The 10,687-nt window shown below is 39.6% G+C and overlaps 1 protein-coding gene and 1 pseudogene across 1 annotated transcript in view; one reads left to right on the top strand and one right to left on the bottom strand.

Annotated features, from left to right (window-relative positions):
• Window positions 1–10,687, top strand: part of CNIH3 (cornichon family AMPA receptor auxiliary protein 3) — a 216,511-nt gene that overhangs the window by 74,299 nt on the left and 131,525 nt on the right. The gene's annotated exons all lie outside the window — the stretch shown is intronic.
• On the bottom strand, window positions 5,959–7,039 carry LOC102812201 (annotated as a pseudogene).

Raw genomic sequence — 10,687 nt, 5'->3', positions numbered from 1 at the left:
ATTAACCTGTTTTCCCTGTAGGTGCATGGATATTATCCTACCACAGACAGCACTGCACCTCATGACTGGTCTGGATATATTCTTTTTGACAATGAATGCAACATCATTCCGCTTCAATTTATCATTCCTGGCATAGTAAACCATATGGATGTCAGATTCAAAATGGCCAATACCAGTCCATTTCAGCTCACTAATACCTGATACCGATGTTTATGCGTTCCATTTCATTTTTGACAATTTCCAATTTTCCTAGATTCATACTTCATACATTCCATGTTCCAATTATTAATGGAAGTTTACAGCTGGTTCTCTTCATTTTGAGTTGTGCCCCATCAGCAAATGAAGGTCCCGTGGGCTTTTCTCCCACAGGTTTTACTCCATTTGCATCATCTTGGTCAACTCTACTTTGAGGAAGCAGCTCTTCCCTAGTCACATTTTGAGTGCCTTCCAACCTGAGGGGCTCATTTTCCAGCACTATATCTTCCTAGTCTGTCTTTGTCTGTAAGCTCATCTGAAACCTGTCCACCATGGGTGACCCTGCTGGTATTTAAAATGCCTGTGGCATAACTTCCAGAATCACAGCAACTCACAAGCCACCATAGTATGACAAACTGACCAACGAGTGGTGGAAGAACTCTGGTAGCATAGTGGATTATGAACTGGGTTGCTACCTGCAAGGTAAGTAGTTTGAATCTAGTAGCAGCTCTGCAGGAGAAAGATGAGGCTTTCTGCTCCTGTAAAGATTTACAGCCTCAGAAACCCTATACAGGAATGCTATGAATTGAAACTGACTCGGTGGCACACAGCCACCATCACCAGTCTCTTGTCCAATATATCACTGATGAAAGTACTTTCCTGTTCTGTGGGCTCTCTTTGTACTCTGTTGGTGAAATCTTTTGCTACCCCCAAATGTCTGATTTTTAGGAGATACCATCATCTAGATTGTCTTCTCCTGTTTGTGTGTTTTCAGTTATGCTTGATAATATATTTATGCCATTATTAGAGCTTCTTAGTTTGTCTCTGTTATTTCTTTGATTGATTATCTTTATAATATTAGGTTCTAAATTTAGGTCTTTGATCAATTTTGAGTTTCTTTTTGTATGTAGTGTGAGATGTCTTGTTTTATTTTTCTGCAGATAGATATCTAGCTTTGGCAACATCATTAGTTAAAGAGACAAGCCCTTTGTTCAGCTGTCCATAATTGGATGGACTTACTTCAGTTTTCTCAATTCTATTCCAGTCATTTATTGTACCAGTACCAGGCTGTTTTGACTACTGTGGCTGTGTAGTAGGTTTTGATATTGGAAAGTGCCAGAGTTCTTACTTTGTTTTTATTCTTTAGTAGTACTTTGCTTATCAGAGCTCTCTTTCCTTTTTGTATAAATTAGTTTTTTTTCATCTCTTTAAAGAATGATGATGAAATCTGGATTGGGAATGCATAATATCTATAGGTCTCTTTGGGTATTACTGACATTTTCATAATGCTAAGTCTTTCTATCCATGAGCATGGTCTATTCTTCTATTTATATAGATCTTTTGGTTCTTGAACTAGTGTTTTGTGATTTATTTTGTATAGACATTTGCATCTCTGGTTATATTTATTCTTAAACATTTCATTTTTTGGGTGGCTATTGTCAATGGTATTGTTTTCCTGACTTACTTTTCAGAAATCTCTATGTTAGTGTAAAGAAATCTGATTGACTATTTACATGTTGATTTTGTACTCTGCCACTTTGCTAAATACTTCTAATAGTTCCAGTAGTTTTCTTGTTGAGTCGATGGGATTTTCTGTGTATAGTATCACATCATCTGTAAATGGAGAGTTTTACTTCTTTGTTGCTGATTTGGATGTCTCTTCCTTTCTTTTCTTGCTTCATTACTCTGGCTAGAACTTCCAAAATAATATTGAATAAGAGTGGTGATGAAGGTCATCATTGTTTGGTTCCCATTTGCAAGGGGAATACTTTCAGTTTCTCTATTATTCTATTCAGAATAATGTTGGCCATTGGTTTTGTAGGTATGCCCTTAATACTATTGAAGAATTTCCTTTCTGTGTGTATTTTGTTGAGTAGTGTTATCAGGAATGAGTATTGAATTTTGTCAAATGCTTTTTTTTTTGCATTGACCAATATCATCATGTGGTTCTTTTCCTCTGTTTTATTTATGTGGTAGATTAGTTGATTGCTTTTCTAATGTTGAACCTTCCTTGTATGAATGTTACTTGGCCATGATTATTAATTTTTTATATGTTGTTGGATTCTTTTGGCTACGATTTTGTTGAGATTTTTACCTCTGTGTTCATGAGGGATATAGGTTTTTATTTTTTAGTAGTGTTTTTGTCTGGTATCAGTAACAAGGTTATGCTCACTTCATAAAATGTATTTGGGAGTATTTCCTCCTTTTCTATATGTTCTAGAATAGTTTGAATAGAACTGATGTTGGATCATCTCTGAATGTTTAATAGAATTCACCAGCAAAACCATCTGGCCCAGGGCTTTTTCTGCTTGATTTTTTGGAGGTTTTTTAAAATGACTTGATAACTTTGTTATCAGTATCTTCGAATTTCCTGTTTCAATCTGTGTTAGTTTGGGTAGGTAATGTGTTTCTGGAAATTTGTCCCTTTCTTCTAAGCTTTCAAATTTGTTGGAGTACTGACTTGCTTTTTAACCTGACTGCAAGAGTGAGGTCAATAACAATGGCCTCCTTACAGATCAGATTTAAAGTTTCTTTTTGAGAATCCAAATACGTCCTTGTTACAAAGTTTGTTTTCTCTTAAATAGCATTTGAAAAATAAATATTAAAAATTTTATGCTGCTAATGTTTATTTTTTGGTCATAAGCCAGGAGTGGTATCAATAGACACTAATTTTAGACACTATCTGAAAGCTAATTGTAAAATCAGAATCATCAGACATCTTCCAAAATTTAATTGGTTATATTCAATAACTCCATATAGCAAGGTTACTTCCTTTAGATACTTAGGGACATACTTTGCAAATAATTCATGTAGGAGAATTCTTTGGGAGGCTATATTGCTGAAAGCCCGATACTCTAGGGGAGCATTACTGAGATTATTTTTTCAATACCTTCATGAGACAACTATTAACTAGTAACACTTTTGAGACTTTCCTATGTCAGAATAATTCCATTCTCAACTGTGTAGAATTGGACTCCAGATGTTACACTGTAGAATCAACACTGGACTTCAAATCCCAAGTTCAACAGTTCAAACCCATCAACTGCTTCTCTGAAACCTTAAACAGGTTTGCTATGAGTCAGAACTGACTCGACAGCACTCAACAACAACAGCATTGTATAGAATGCTGTTGTTATTGTTATTTTTGTCAGGTGCCATTGAGTTGGTTCGGCTCACAGTGATCTTATGTACAACGAAACACTGCACCAGCCTCACAATTGTTGTTATGCTTGAGTCAATTGCTGCTACCACTGTGCTGATCCATCTTGTTTTGGGGGACTTTCTCTTGTAGACCCTCCATTTTACCAAGCATGATCCCCTTCTCCATGAACTGTATCTCCTGATAACATGTCTGAAGTATGAGAAATGAAGTCTCACCATCGAGGGCTACTAAGGAGCATTCTGGGTGTACTTTGTCCAACATGGATTTGTTTGCTCTTCTGGCAGTCCATGGTACTTTCGGTATTCTTATCCAGCACCATAACTCAAATGCATCAATTCTATGGTCTTTCTTACTTACTGTCCAACTTTCACATGCATATGAAACTATTGAAAATACCATGGCTTGGGTCAGGCCCACCTTAGTTCTCAAACTGATACCTTTGCTCTTGAACACTTTAAAAAGATCTTGTGTGGTAGAATTGCCTATAATACCTTGTTTGGTTTCTTGACCATTGCTTTCATGAGTGTTGATTGTGGATCCAAGCAAAATGAAGTCTTTGACAACTTTAGTCTTTCTCCAGTTATCATAATGCTATTTACTGGTCCAGTTATAAAGATTTTTCTTTTTTTTTTACATTAAGGTACAATCCATACTGAATACTGTAGTCTTTAATCTTTATCAATAAGTATTTTACATTCTCTTTGCTTCCAGAAATCAAGGTTATATCATCTGCATTTTGAAAGGCTAGTAATGAGTCTTCCTCCAATTCTGATGCCATGTTCTTCTTCATATATTCCACTTTCTCAGTTTATTTGTTTCTAAAATTGAATAAGTATGGTGAGAGAATACAACCCTGGTGCACATCTTTCCTGATTTTAAAACATTTAATAATCCCCTTGTTATGTTTTAATGACTGCTTCTTGGTTTCTGTACAGGTTCCTCATGAGCACAATTAAGTGTGCTGGAATACCCATTTTTCACAATGTTCTCCATAGCTTGTCATGATCCATACAGTTGAAAGCCTTTGTGTAGTCAATAAAACACAAGTAAACATCTTTCTGATATTCTCTGCTTTCAGCCAAGATCCATCTGATGACAGCAATGATGTCCCTGGTTCCATGTCCTCTCCTGAATCTTGCTTGAATTTCTGGCAGTTCTCTGTTAATGTATTGCTGCAGCAAGTTCTGAATTGTGTTCAGCAAAATTTTACTTGCATGTAATATTAATGATATTGTTTGATGATTTCCATATTCTGTTGGGTCACCATTCCTTGGAAAGGGCACAAAAATGGATGTCTTCCAATTGGTTGGCCAGGTAACTGGTGACGAACCAATCGACCTTGTATATTTTGAAACTAATTTTGTTGCTGTTTTTGGAATATACACAGCAAAACATATGCCAATCGAACAGTTTCTACATGTGCCATTTAGTGATGTTGGTCACATTCTTTGTGTTATGCAAACATTTCCACCCTCCTTTTCTAAGTTGTTCCTCCCTCATTAGCATCAATTCACTTGCCGGGGTCTGACCCCGACATAGTTGTCACGAGTTTTTGGTTCACGAGGAGGGGAGATCCAGCGGCGATAGGGATAGCGAAAGAATACACAGAGAAACAGAAGAAGGGAGACAATGAGGCACCCCAAAGCCAGGGTGGATACATCACTGGTGGGCAGGCTTGGGACTACAGGCATCATGGCCTCTGCAGGCAGCTACTCACTGCCCTGCAATCTTTAATGCATGCCTTCCAACTCGTAACGCACCGCAATCTTTACTCCATGCCTTCCAACCAGTAATGCACTGATCTTTACTCTATGCCTGCCAACCAGTAATGCACCGATCTTTACTCCATGCCTGCCAACCAGTAATGCACGCCTGGGGAGGCTCGGGCCTCTGTTTTATTTAGGGGAGGAGTTTCACACCAAGCTGGGAGGGACTAAAACAGGATACAGCTAACATCAGTAATTTTCCAGACAATCAGGTAACTTTACATTGTACTTCACTAGTTAGAATCCCAGGCCAGCAACTTGGATTCTCAGGCCCAATTAACATATCTATAGCCCCTGAGGTCAGTTGGGGGAAGTTGAGAGTTCTACAGGAGACGCCCAGGTGAATGGGCTGCACCTGGAAAAGGGATTAGGGAGGATGGGTTCTTTGTCTATAGAACAAAGAACCAAGAAGTAGCTAAGATATTTTTAGTTAATCCTTTGGAGAAAGGTTTAACCTTGCAACCTTTAGTCTTGGCTTTAGGAAAATATCACATTTATCTGTGGATTGTCAAAGGCTCCAAGTGTATTAATTTAATATATATACCTGAATATTAATATGAAAGCAATTTGCCATTAACTGCCAGTGGCCTCATTTGTTACACTCGGCCCTAGTGGGCCTCGAACCTCTGATTAGTCTTACATGGTCTGCAACATTCACTGACCAAAGGTTCCTATCCAGTCTTTTGAGTTGATATTGTTTATTTTTTTTTAGGAAAAAAAAAGACCTTGATAATCTGCCCTATGAGTTACAGCTAGTAGGAACACGTGGGTGAGGGGAAACGTGGACATGGGATGCAGTACTGGGAGGGGTTTCATGGCTGGAGGTCTAGTCACTTAATTTTTTTACTGGAAGGGCTCATCACCAATCTTGTTGAAAAGGCAGGTATAGATAAGAGTTCCTGTCAAAGTAGGGATCACAGTTGGCTGAGGGGTGGTGGTCTTCACAGTTACCCTTCTTCTCCTGGCCAACAGTCCTAGGAATGCAGATGCTGGTGCCATGGTTGGCCACACCAGTAGAAAAGTCGTTGATGTTGAAGGTTTCATGGAATCCAGTTAGGTGCTGGGTGTTGTTCAGGCCCCCTTTGAGATGATAGGCGTAGATGTGGAACTGGTACCGCTTGCTTAGTCTCTCAGTGGACTTCACAATGTGCTTCAGACCATTCTCTTCTCGCGTGGCCTTGGTGCTAAACTAGTCCAGTTCCCAGGCATGGGCTTAGGATCAAAGGTCACTGTCACTCCAAAGTTTTCACATACATGATGCAGGATGAAATGGACCACCCAGAAGTGATCCCCTCATGTTGATTCCTTCACAGGGACCTGTCTGGAGCTCCCACTGGGCAGGCATGACCTTGGTATTTTTCCCCCTGATCTTGACACCGGCATACAAGCAGACCCAGTAATGAGCCTACATGATATCCCTGCCATAGGCTTTTTCTGACCCTACACCACAGCAGTATGGACCTTGAGGAAGACCAACCAAGGTAGTGCCCATCTGTTCCCATGAGGTATGTTCTTGCTCCATTCCAAACCAGGGATGCTGGCTGCTCTCCCATGTCCATTATCCATTTACAGGTATGCCTTAAAGTGGTCTCTGCAGGTTTTTGGTTGTACTTAAAGACTTCACAGAACACCAGCTTGTTGGGGTTTTTGCAAAAATGGTCCCAAAACATGGCAGCTGGAATGAGATATATGGCATTGTTGGAACCTTCAAACTGGAAAGTAATGGAGCCAAAATTCTACTCGGTTAACTCTTCTACACACTTGGCTCACAATCCAGGGTGTGAGTCTTACAGCATAGTATTTCTCCAGTGCCATCGATCCAGATATACATAGCTTGGACTTTTTTACCCTGAGGCAGAGTCATGTACATCTGCTTGATGCCTTTGTTCAAGTGGGAACTTACTGAGGTGGCCATGTGGAAGATGTTCTGGGTGCTGAGCAGGCTGGAGGGAGGGCAGGCCTCAAGAGCGAGGTGAGCTGAGGAGAGGAGGCAGGAGAGGAGGCCAGGTGTGCAGGTTAGATGCTTGTCTTCACTTCCATTCTCAGCTCTGATAGTGTTGATTCGAGTCTAAATAATTAGTTCTTAAAGAGCTTAAAGCTCAAAGCAGAATTTTTTCCTTTTTTACACTAGTTAAGCTAAGCTGTTGTTTGGTTTTATGAAGACTTCAGGGGTTATTTTTGGTTTAAGCCTTAAAGATTATCTGAGGACAAAAGTTTCAGGGAGTTATTCAACCTTCATGACTCCAGGAAGTCTGGAATCCATGAGAATTTGAATTCTGTTCTTCAGTTTCCTCCTTTTAAAAATAATTCTGTTATGGAATCTTTGATGAAACTGTTCAGTAATGGTAGCTGGGCAGCATCCAGCTCTGTTCTCATGGCAAAGGAAACAATTGTTCACAGAGCCAATCAGCCGCACTTTCCATTTCCTTCTTTGATTCTGGATTCTCCTTCCTCTGTTATTCCAGGCAAATAGAGACCAATTGTTGTGGATTGGATGGAGGTCTTGCAAGCTAAGCCCTAGGCACTATGCAGTGAACTAGGAGGGAGAATTATTGTTAAGTGCCATCAAGTTGGTTCTGACTCAACAGTGATCCTTATAGGGTTTCCAAAGGAGCTCTGGTAGCATAGTGGTTATGAATCGGGCTGCTAACCTGAGGGTCAACAGTTCGAAACTACCAGTTGTTCCATGGGAGAAAGATGAGGGTTTCTGCTCCCATAAAGATACACAGCCTTGGATACCCTATACAGGGTCGCTATGCATCAGAACTGACTCCATGGCACATAGCCACCACAGGGTTTCCAAGGAACGGCTGGTGGATTTGAGCAGCCGACCTGTGGTTCAAACTGACCTTGCAGTCCAGTGTTTGGCCTACAGCACCACACCAGAAGCACAAAACATGTTATTAGGCCAGTTAGCTGAGAAGACTTATGAAACCATGACCGTAAACTTCCAAACCATGTTTGTACATAGTGCCTCAACAGCTATTTTTGTTGTTGTTATATATATAGCTAGCATGCAACTTTGCCATTCAGCTTTTCACAGGTGTACACCTTACTGACAGCAATGATAACAATTGGATGTTCAGTCCTACCCCTAAGCAACATGGTATTTCCATCATTGTTAACCCCTTTCTCCCCCTCTCTCCCATCCCTGGTAACCATTAATAAACTTTGGTCTCTATATTTGCCTTTTCTTGTCTTTTTATATAAGTGAGGTTATACAACATTTGTTCTTTTATAATTGTCTTTTTCACTCAGCAAATATCTTCTGTTGTTGTTGTTGTTAGGTGCCATCAAGTCGGTACTGACTCATAGTGACCCTATGCACAATATAACGAAACACTGCCCAGTCTTGGGCCAACCTCACAATTGTTACCACGCTTGAGCGCATTGATACTGCCACTTTGCCAATCCATGTAGTTGGGGGTCTTATGCTTTTTCTCTGACTCTTCACCTTACCAAACATGATATCCTTTTCCAGTGACTGCTTCCTTCTGACAATATGTCTGAAGTATAAGAGATGAAGTCTGACCATCCTGGTTTCCAAGAAGCACTCTGATGGCACTTCATCCAACACAGATCTATTTGTTCTTTTCGCAGTCCATAGTACTTTCAGTATTCTCCTCCAACATCATAATTCAAAAACATCAATTCTTCTGTGGTCTTCCTTACTCACTGTCCAACTTTCATATGCATATGAGGTTACTGAAAATACCATGGCTTGAATCTAGCTCTGTCCATATTTTAGCATGCATCAAGATTCCATTTCTCCTACTGACCAAGTAGTATTCCACTGTATGTTTGTACCTTTGTATAGTCAATCATCTGTTGATGGACATTTAGGTCATTTCTACCTTTTGGCTATTATGAATACTGCTATACTGAATATTGATATTTAAGTCTGGTTTTGAGTCTCTGCTTTCATTCTTTTAGGTATATACCTAGGATTGGAATTATTGGGCCATATGGTAGTTTTATTTTTAGTGTTTTGAGGCACAACCACACTATTTTCTACAAGGCCTGTACCATTTTGTATTCCCACAAGCAATAGATAAGGGTTCCAATTTCCCCACACCCCCACACTTGTTATTTTCTGTTTTTCTTCTTCTTCTAATGTTAGTCATCTTAGTGGGAGTGAAATGGTATCTCATTGTGATTCTGATTTGCATCTTTCTGATGGCTAATGATGCTGCTGAGCATCTTTCATGTGTTTGGTGGTCATTTGAAGGTCCTTTTTGGTGAAACGTCTATTTCTTTGACCATTTTATGATTGGGCTATTGGATTTGTTTTTAAAGCTGTCTAAGTTTTTATGAGTCCTGGTGTGGCACTGTGATTTAATCCACTGGACTGCACGGTTGATCTGAACCGCAAGGTCAGTGGTTCAAACTCTCTAGCTGCTCCTTGGAAATCCTCTATAGTGTCACTATGAGTCAGAACTGACTCCATGGCATTTAACAACAACAACAAATTTATATGTATATATGTATACACACACACATAAACACACACACATACACAAGGGTGATTTAAAAATTATCCCCACTCCAATTAAAATGCTTGTCCACATTCATGGCTGATGACAACATTGAGTGTGCACATGAAATGATTCTGTCAAATAGACAAGTGACAGTGGTTCATGTGGCAAATCATCTGCAAATCAGCCAAGCCTCTTCCCCGGAAGTAATCTATGGTTTAAAAAAGTTTGTGTAATGTGAGCAATGAAACAATTCATGGAAGAGCATAAACAGAAGCATTTGGACATCTGCAAACAAAATTTGGACCTATACTCAAAGGAAGGTAAACATTTCTTTGAAAAACAAGCTTTGCTGTGGAGTCATCATTATGAGCCTGAGAGTAAACGGTATAGTATGGAATGGAAACATCCTCAATTGCTGACCAAGAAAAAGTTCAAAAGTCAACCATCAGCTGGAAAAGTGATGCTTGCAGTTTTCTGGGATTCCTTAGGACTAGTATTGAAACACTATCAGGAAAAAGGTTCAACAATCAAAAGTGCTTGTTACAGTGAGATGCTCACTGAACAGCTGAATCCTAAACTTTGGATTAAATTGTGATCTTGCATGACAATGCACACCCATACACCTCTGCCCACACTGGTGACATTGTGCAAAATTATCATTTTGAGATGTTAAAGCATCCTCCCTACAGTCCTGATCTTGATCCATCAGACTTTCACCTGTTTGGTCCCCTGAAAGCAGCCCTTTGAGGATGAAGATTTACCTCTGATAAAGAAGTGATGCATTCATAGCTTACAGATCAGCCTAAAACATTTTTAAATAAGGGAATATGAAAGCTTGTTAACAGTGGATTGAAAAGCAAGGAGATTATGTCGAAAAACGATGTATTTGTTCTTTTCTAAAAGTTGATTAAAATAAATTCTACAGCTAGAGTGTGGGTAATTTTTGACTCACCTTCACATATTGCTTATTAGATTCTTGTTGTTGCAGTTAGGTGCTACCGAGTCAGTACCGACTAATAGCGACCTTATGCACAGCAGAACGAAACACTGTCCAATCCTGGGCCAGCCACACTACTGTTGCCACA

Source organism: Chrysochloris asiatica, unplaced genomic scaffold, assembly GCF_000296735.1.
Source record: "Chrysochloris asiatica unplaced genomic scaffold, ChrAsi1.0 scaffold00161, whole genome shotgun sequence".
Classification (NCBI taxonomy): domain Eukaryota; kingdom Metazoa; phylum Chordata; class Mammalia; order Afrosoricida; family Chrysochloridae; genus Chrysochloris; species Chrysochloris asiatica.
Note: the sequence above shows the minus strand (reverse complement) of the source record. Positions and strands in the feature narration are given on the sequence as shown.